This window comes from Chiloscyllium plagiosum, chromosome 25, assembly GCF_004010195.1.
Source record: "Chiloscyllium plagiosum isolate BGI_BamShark_2017 chromosome 25, ASM401019v2, whole genome shotgun sequence".
Lineage (NCBI taxonomy): Eukaryota > Metazoa > Chordata > Chondrichthyes > Orectolobiformes > Hemiscylliidae > Chiloscyllium > Chiloscyllium plagiosum.
This window is the reverse complement of record NC_057734.1, coordinates 44,987,871-44,994,680: the sequence shown is the minus strand read 5'-3', so window position 1 is coordinate 44,994,680 and position 6,810 is coordinate 44,987,871.

Sequence of the window (6,810 nt, the reverse complement as noted above, 5' to 3'; positions counted from 1 at the left end):
GGACGCTAAATGGCTTCAAGGCAGAGATTGATAAATTCTTGATGTCACAAGGAATTAAGGGCTAGAGGGAGAATGCTGGTAAGTGGAGTTGAAATGCCCATCAGCCATGATTAAATGGCAGAGTGGACTCGATGGGCTGAATGGCCTTACTTCCACTCCTATGTCTTATGGTCTTAAAATTTAGTGTAGTTAAATGTGTGACTGTCTTCATATGATAACCACCTTGGCAAGGAAGGAATGAGAGAGGAAATGCAAAGATACTTTCAGCAGCTAACATCGTCTCTAGAGTTTCTCCATTCATCGGTAAATCATGCCTTCGAACCATCATCCTCTTCTCCACAACCTGATCCAACAGATTCAATCAGTTCCCCAGTCTTGAGCACAAAAAGTGAAGAAGCTAACAATAGTGAAGAGGAGGTGCGTATACTTTTTGTCAGTGGCCATCCTATGGACATTAACTACATGAGTTTTATCTTCTCTTTCGATCATTTAAGGGATATGAAGGTTCATTGATCAAGGTAACATCACAACAGCCATTTGGCTTTGTTACATTTGACAACAGAGCGGGAGCAGAAGCAGCAAAGAATGCTGTGTTTACCTCGCCTGCTGCTGCAGCTGCAGCTGCTGCACTGCACACTCAGATGCACTGGTATCATCCGTCTGAAGCATCTCTGCAAGGATGAAAGTCTTGTCAGTTTTGTTAAGTATTTAACTGCGCTTATCCAAGCATTCAGATTTCTCCGTGGAGTGATGCAGAAGGACAGACTGGATTTTGTTTTTAGGTTGGACTTTACTGAAGGAGATTTTAGAGAACTACTTGTTTCCACTCGACTTGGAGGGGGTGGAGTGGTCACTAAGGACTGTGGATTTAAGAACTTTACTTGTGAACTTTTTTCCATATGGGAGGATCCTGGAGATCCTATCCAATGCATGGACTAGTAATTTTTGTTGTTATAATCATTGCATGTTGTGTGTCAATAACTTGCTTAAAAACTGGCTGTCTTATGAAAGCTGCTAGTGTCATCTCGGTGATTATCGTGGGATGATAAAAGGTGGAGTGTAATATTAAAAGATTAAATTGTACTATCTCTCTGGACATTAATGTAATGTCCTGTCCTGTCTTTCTCCAAGAAGCTGAACGTTCTGGAAGTGGGTGGGGGCAACTTTCTGACTCACAGATAGCATGCAGGATGACTATCTATTGTAATTCATACTTCATTTGGGCAGTCATTTACTACTATTCTACTGCTATTATCAGATTAAACTCTCATTCAGTCCCTTCCATTCAGATATGCTTTCATAGCCATCCCCAGCCAATCAAGTTTGTTTGCGTGATCATCCCCTGATACTGAAGCACATCACACCTGCATTGTTTTGGGGAATCACAGAGTCAGGAAATTGTTTTCATATTAGGGCATTTCCAGTTACATTATCTCCGAGAATGACCTCATCTTACCATTGTACCTGGGGTAACATGTGGTTATGGGGTGAGGAATGGTTGGAATACCTGTAAGCATTACCAAGTGACCTGTATAAAGGGGATGTGTATCCTTTGTTGGGGGCCTTTTTTGACTTGACTTCGCAGGCCTGCAGAGAGTGTCAAAGGGGGTACCTAGCTTGTACAGGCTTTAATAAACTTTAATTGTTTGCAGAAGTTGGTGTGTCCAAATTGCATCTCGTGTGTGAAACCTCAGGAAAAGAACCTAACAAATTGTTTCACTAAAAGAAAGACCTGCATTTATATAGTGTTTTTCATGACCCACCAGATATTCCAAAGCACATTCCAGCTAATTAAATACTTTTTCTTTTTAACTCATAGATCATGGACCAGCAATTATTGCCCATGCCTGGAGAGTAGTGGTCGGCTGCCTTCTTGAACTGCTGCAGTGGATGTGCTGTAGGTGCATACACAATGCCATCAGGGAGGGAATTGTAGGATTTTGACACAGTGACAGTGAAGAAACAACAATTCTTCTAAGTCAGGGTAATGGGTGTCTGGGACATGGTGGTGTTCCCACATATCTGCTGCCCTTGTCGTTCTAGATGGAAGTGGTTGTGGGTTTGAAAGGTGCTGTCTAAAGATCTTTCGTGAACTTCTGAAATCCATGTTGTAGATAGCACACAATGCTGTTATCAAGTCGATGGTAAAGTGACTGAATGTTTGTGGATGAGGTGCCAATCGAGTGGGCTGCTTTGTCCTGGAGGATGTCAAGCTTCTTGAGTGTTATTGGAGCTGGACTCATCCAGACGAGTAGGGAGTATTCCATCACTTATAGATGGTGGACAGGCTTTGGGGAGTCAGGAGGTGAGTTACTCTTTGCAGTATTTCTATCATCTGACCTGCTGTTGCAGTCGTTATATTTGTAAAGTGAGTCCAGTTAAGTTTCTGGTCAATGATAACCCCCAGGATGTTGATAGTGAGGGGAACATTACTTATGACTTGTCAGCCTAAGGCTGGACATTGTCAGATCTTGTTACATTTGGACATACACTGCTTCAGAGTGTGAGGAATCATAAATGGTGGTCACTATTGCAATGTAGGAAACATTCAGTCAGCTGCCACAGGCAACAATGTGATTTTTTTAAATGATGTCGTTTGAGGGTTAAATATTGTCTAAAGTATCAGGAATAGTTCCCTTGCTCTTGAAAATAGTATCTTATTGAGATATTTTACAGTTACTAGAAAGAGTCGAGAGTGTGGTACTGGAAAAGCACAGCAGGTCAGGCAGTATCCGATGAGCAGGAGAATCGACGTTTCGGGCATAAGCCCTTCATCAGGAATTCCACACTCTCAACTCTGATCCCCAGCATTTGCAGTCCTCACTTTCTCCCATTCACTAGAAAGAGTAGATTTCATCTGAAATACGGATGACCAACATAATAACCCAAGATCTGGAAGAACAGCATATTACTTTCCCCATGAAGACCCTGCAACCTTCAGGACTCAATGTCAGGTTCAACTAAGTTTCAGGCCTGAGTGCTTTTTCCCATATCCTTCTCTCAACCCCCACACACCAGGCCTTGTCCTCACACGGGCTGGTACCACAACCATCCCACGGTCAGCTCCTAATGATCCCCATTAGCAACAATTGATTCCTCCAGGCTAACCTTTACCTACTCCTTTGTCTACCTAACTGTTGTTCTCTCTCTCTGGGTTCCATCTCTACCTATCGTTTATTCCTCTCCACCCACCCCCGCATCCCATCTTCAGCATATTTTCAGGGTGACAATCAGTTCTGAACAAATATCACTGGATCTGGAAATGTTAACTCTGCTTTCTCTCCACAGATACTACCAGAACTGCTAAGATTTTCCATCAAGTTCTGATTTTGTTTCTGATTTCCAGCATCTGCAGTTCTTTCATTTTATTTTGTTTAATGATTAGATTCTGTCTTGTTGAAAATGGTCATTGTCTTGCATTTGTGTGCTGTGAATCAGCCCAAGAGTAGTTGGTATCCAGGTTTTGCTGTATATGAAAATGAACAGCTTCAGTATCTGAGGAGTCATGAAAGGTGCTGAACATTGTGCAATAATCACAATTATCCACTTCTAACCTTATGATGGAGGGAAGTTTATTGATGAAGCAACTGAAGATGGTCAGGCCTAGGAGACTACCCTGAAGAAGTCTTGCAGACATATCCTGGAGCTGAGATAATGGACCTCAACCTCCACAACTATCTTCCTTTGAGCCAGGTATGTCTAAAACCAGCAGAAAGCTTTCCCCCAATTCCCACTGATTCCAGCTTTGCTTGGGCTTCTTGATACCTGGTTGAATGCTACCTAGATGTTATGGGCAACAAATTTCACCTAACCTCTGGAGTTCAGCTGTTATTTCTATGTTTGGACAAGGCCATAATGAGGTGAGGAGCCAAGTGACCCTGGCAGAAGCCAACCTAAGCTTCAGTGAGCAGGTTTTTCCTTTGCAAGTCCCACTTGTTACCAATGTTAACAATCTCTGTCATCACTTTGCTGATGACTGAGAGTAGACTACAGGGCATTAATTAGCCGGGATGTATTTGTCCTGCTTTTTCTGCACAGGATGTACCTGGCCAATTTGCAACATCATGAGACAATTGTCAGTGTTGTAACTGTATTGGAAGCTAGATAATTATAGATGTAGTTCTGGAGCAGAAGTCTTCACTATTATTCAGTTCAGTACTGTTGGAATATTGTAGCTCTGTATGCTGCAATAGCTTTTGTAGCATCCAGTGTCTTCTGGAATTTCTTGATATTATATGGATGAATGGAATTGGTTGAAGAGTGGTCCCTGTGATCCTGGTGACCTTAGGAGAGGGCCAAGATGGATGATCTACTCAGTATGTCTGGCTGTGCCAGGCTCCCCCATCATTTTGGATCAGGATATTTGTGGAACTTGCAGTTTCTGTTAGTTCCATAGAATCCCTACAGTGTGGAAACAAGCCATTCAGCCCAACAAGTCCATATCAACTATCCAAAGAGGATCCCATCCAGACTCACCTCCCACCACCCTATCCTGGTAAGCCTGTATTTCCCACAGCTAATCCACCTAATTTACACATTCCTGGACACTGTGAGCAATTTAGCACAGGCAACCCACCTAACCTGCACATCTTTAGACTGTGGGAGGAAACCCAGGCAGACGCGGGGACAATGTGCAAACTCTACACAGTCACCAATGCTGGAATCGAACCCAGATGTCTGGGGACCTGGAATCAAATCTTGCCATGGCTGATGGTGGAATTTGAGGCAAAACAACATCTGGAATTAAGAATCTAATAATGAACATGAATCAAATTTTGGAAAATAAATTTCATGCTGTTTTGGGGAATGATCTTGTGTGGGATATACAGATGCATTGTAATCTTACGGTGTATGTTATGAACCTGGCTGATGGTATTGCTGGACAAACCGATAATAGAATGAAACCTGACTTGAGGCCCATATGTTTAATTTTATTTTAGTTAATCTGATGATTAGTCATGAAAATATACATAAAGCTGTAAATGTTCCTTAACAACAGGATGGAATTTTATTATGGTGGTAAAAACAATGACTGAATTTTATTATGCAGAAGTGAAAAAGAGACTAAACAAATAGGAACTAGATGCCATTTATATAAATGATTTGGATGTGAATATAGGAGGAATAGTTAGAAAGTTTGCAGAGGACACCAAAACGGGTGATGTAGTGAACAGTGTTATCTCCGAGTACAACAGGACCTTGATCAGATGGACTGAGGAGCAGCAGATAAAGTTTAATTAAAATAAATGTGAGGTGTTGAATTTTGGTAAGGGCAAGACATATACACTTAATGGTAGATTCCTGAGAAGTGTTGCCTAACCTTGGGGTGCAGCCTCATAGTTTCTTGAAGGCAAAGTTGCAGGTAGACTGGATGGGGAAGAAGGCATTTGGTACACTTGCCTTTATTGGTCAGTGCATAAAGTATAGGATTTGGGAACATTGGTGAGCCCACTTCTGGATTACTGCGTTCAGTTTTGGTATCTCTGATAGAGGGAAGAATGTTGTTAAACTTGAAAGGATGCAGAAGAGGTTTTCAAAGATGTTTTTGGGGTTGGAGAGCTTGAGGTATAGAGAGAGGCTGAATGGGCTAGGGTTATTTTCCCTGGAACATTGCAGGATGAAGAGTGACCATATAGAGGTTTATAAAATTATGAGGGACATGGATAGGGTGAATAGCCAAGGTCTTTATCCCAGGGTAGGGATAAGGTAAACTTTCAGGTAAGAGGGGAAAGATACATGAAAGGGACCTAAGGGGCAACTATTTCATGCAGAGGATGGTGCGTGTATAGAATGAGCTGCCCAAGGAGATGGTGAATGCTGGTACATTTACAACATGTAAAAGGCGTCTGGATGGGTATATGAATAGGAAGGGTTTAAAAGGATATGGTCTAATGCTTCCCTATCTTTGGCAAATTCTGAGAGATGTTGCTGGGTGTGGAGGATTTGAGTTATAAAGGAAGGCTGGGACTTTTTTTCACTGGAGTGTCGGAGGTTGAAAGGTGACCTGATGGAAGTTTATAAAATAATGATGGGTACAGACAGAGTTAATGGTAGTTGTCTTTTCCCTGGATGGGGGATTTCAAGACTAGAGGGCAAGTTTTTAAGGTGAGAAGAGAGAGATTTAAAGACAAGAGGGACAAATATTTTAGACAGAGGGTGGTTCGCATGTGGAATGAACTTCCTGAGGAAACAGTGAATATGGGTACAATTACAATATTTAAAAGATTTTTGGATAAGTACGTGGATAGGAAAGGTTTAGAGGGTTACGGACCACGAGGATGCAGGTGGGACTAGTTTGTTTTGGGATTATGTTCAGCACGGACTGGTTGGACCGAAGGATCTGTTTCCATGCTGTATGACCCTGTGATGCCCTGTGATTTGTTGATTATCAGGAAAAGCCCATCTGGTTCATGAATGCCCCTTAGGAAAAGGAACTGCCTTCCTACCTGGTCTAGTCTACATGTGATTCCAGACCCACAGCAAAGTGGTTGATCCTTAACTGCCCTCTGGGCAATTAAGGATGGGAAAGAAATACTCAGCAACGCCGACATCCTGTGACTGAATTAACAATGATCCATCTCCCTCAGAGCCAACTCTCAGAGTGAACAGATGCTCCGACAGTCCTAGTGCTGTGAGGCAGCAGTGCTAACCACTGAGCCACTGCGCTGCCTCCATAGACGTCCTGCAGTGTGGAAGCAGATTATTCAGCCCATCGAGCCCATGCTGACCCTCTGAAGTGCATCCGACTAATACCTACACCCTTACCCTTGCATTTAATAATATCACTAGAACATTGCCTTGTTTAATTAT